Below are 3199 nucleotides of genomic sequence, written 5' to 3'. Positions count from 1 at the left end.
GTACCTACCTATTATATAAGAAAATAAAATTAGAATTCTTCTGATTAAGAAGACCCTGAAGCAAATGACAATCCAAAATTAAAAATAAACTTATATAAATGCAATGTTCCATATATATATAATTGAGAAACTATGAGGTTGTGTACCTACGTTTAATGAATTGTCTGTTATTGTTCTGAATTAATAATATATTGTGTATGCAATGAATATTGGTTTTCTTTTAACAGAATCGATTGCTTTGTTCAACCCATGGAAAAATAATACATAGAAAGAATTTTGCGTAACTTTTAGGAACTTCAATCGCTAGTAAAAAATGTATGTATGGCTTTACGCTAAGCTTTTTTTTATTTTCAAGAATTAAACTTATGGAGAATCTTTTATTACATTTTTAAACTTGAGGTGTTAAAATAAAAAGATGTTACACATTTATTACCTACAAAATACAATGCTATTGATGAATTTCAAAATAGTAAAAATTTTAACTTAATATGATTAAAAAAAAATTGTGACCGTATTTTTACATTATTTAATTGAAGTATGAATACATAATAAGAAGCCATGTATTTAATTTTTAAGATTTTTAAAACAAAAAATTAATCATACGTGAATTGAAAAAAATTCAATAATTGTAAACATCTATAATTAATATTAAACAGGTACCACAAAATATTTTAAACATTATATCATGTATAGTATAAATTATGCTAACATAAATATTTGGTGGAAATTTAAAGTTTAAATTTAAGTTTATATTTTTAAATTACGACAAAAAACAAATATATTATTTCGAAAAATCAGTTTGCTTAAAAATCAAAAATGCCTGTTTTCCATAATTTTTTTTCCTAGATTATTTTTAAATGTGTTGGGGCATTTTTTACTTCTGACCTTTACCGATTAGATCCAATATTTTTCTATTATTAAAGTATTAACCACCCTTGAAACATCATTTTAATTAGGCACTCTAATTAAAGATACAAAATATACAACTATATACCTATCTACATAATATTATCGCATTTATATTATATAATAAATGCGATAATATTATACATACCTACCAACACCAACCGTATTATAATTTATAACATAGTGTATAATATAATAAATAATGATAAACATATATGATAAAAAATTAATAAACATCATAAGAGTAAGTAAATATTTAAAAATATCAAAAAGGAAATCACTCCTCGTATCCACAATTATCGGTTTTAGGTGCATAAAAATATCACCCTTTGTGCACCAAATAGGCTATAGCTATGTTTATATAAGTATAAACTCGATGTGGAAATATTATAGATTTTATATATATACGGTGAACGTAAAATTTCATGGCTTAGTTCCAATTTGTACTAACATTTATTGGTTTTATTTAAATATACCAGTTTACGTAATTCACAAACTTTTCACGCCGGCCGATGATCCACCGAACAGCCGTGGTCAAAAGAACCAAAACAGTAAAGCGTTTCAACATCTTATATAGTATCGGTGAGAGCTAAACTAGAAATCAATTTATCAAGTATAAACCGCCAAACTAAACGTGATTATGATATTTACAATACTCGTACAATATTGTGCAAATATACAATGTGAATTAAAATAATGTATAGGTACCAATACCAATTGTCTATTATCAGCGATCCAACGATATAATCTATACACAGTCGAGTCTTATTAATTAAAATCGCAAGGGAAATAAAACTAAATTTTACTTTTGTATTTTTCGAGTTATATGATACCTCAAAGGCTCAAACACAATTTAAAAACACTCTAAGAGGCAATATAAAATGTGAGTTTTGAGACTTGACTGTATCTATACCACCTATACAAATTATATGACCCAAGCATAGACCTATAATTATAAGTCTATGGACCCAAGTACCAAGGTACATAATAATCGGTGCCGTTACAAGTATTTTGGCAACAGAAGTTACCGCCCCCTTCTGTATACTTTATTACCTACCACCTTTTACAAAATAAACCATCATTATTATTAATGTTATTTTTTTATCCCGTCAAGAAAAACCAAAAACGTTTTAGTTACGAGTATAATATTATAAAATAAAAGATATTATAGACAGGTGCTTTTATTATGTGTTTGTGCTAATATATTTTCAAATTTGAGAAATATATTGTTTTCATAGAAAACCAACCCATTTAATTTTCAAAAATTCAACAATATATATAAAACATATGATTCCCATCGCCTTTACCCTAAAATGCCATTGATAATATTTTTCTCTTTGCAGTACCTATTTATTATTCACGTTTTTTGAACCAGCAACGCACCTATCTATACCTAAATATAGTAATATATAGTAATACAGACATATGGTAGGTATAACATACCTAAGTATATAGTATACATAGGTACCTATATATTATATTGCCTTATCATTAGTTTAACCGAATAATTTCTTTAGTATTCGAAACAACCATAAACGGTACACGATGATTTACTTATGGCAATCAGGCAATCTAAAATTAATGTAATACGAGTTTTCAAATACGAAAAAAAACTAAAACAATCGGCTGCGGTGTATCAATACAATAATATCAATTATACTCTGGTTGTATTCTGCATCTTTGCAAATCATTATAGGTTCTACTATATTAGTGTACATCAATTTTAAGCATCTATATCTTAAAGTAGGTACCTATGCTATATGCATATTAATATATTATTAAGTTCTGTACTATAGCTAGAGTACCTATAGACTGTAATTTATTATTAATTAATATTGGGGTGAATGATGAGTGATTTAGCGAGTACTACCTAAGCCCTCGAATTATTGAATTCGAATATGCATCACTACAATATAATATTTGACATAATACATTTCAATTATATGTTTTAATCGACATAATCGGAATAATCCGTGGCTGCACACAGTATAAAAATAATAGAATGGAATAATAGTGATGAACGATAACGGTCGTAGTTCATATTATTGTGATAATATAGGTATTATCTAAGTATCTAACTTTCAACCGAAACGTCTCCGTAATATAAACTAATAATACAACTTATGCGCTCGATTCTTTGCAGAAATTGCTGTTTTGGGATCTTCCGCATCGGTTACCATTTTGTACGTCACTACATTTGACTGAATAGACGTATTATATAGTTATGAATTATTGTAATAATGTGATGCACACCTATTATACCGGGTTAGGTGGAGGCGTCTCTTGCACTCTC

The sequence above is a fragment of the Acyrthosiphon pisum genome, chromosome A1, assembly GCF_005508785.2.
Source record: "Acyrthosiphon pisum isolate AL4f chromosome A1, pea_aphid_22Mar2018_4r6ur, whole genome shotgun sequence".
Classification (NCBI taxonomy): domain Eukaryota; kingdom Metazoa; phylum Arthropoda; class Insecta; order Hemiptera; family Aphididae; genus Acyrthosiphon; species Acyrthosiphon pisum.
Note: the sequence above shows the minus strand (reverse complement) of the source record.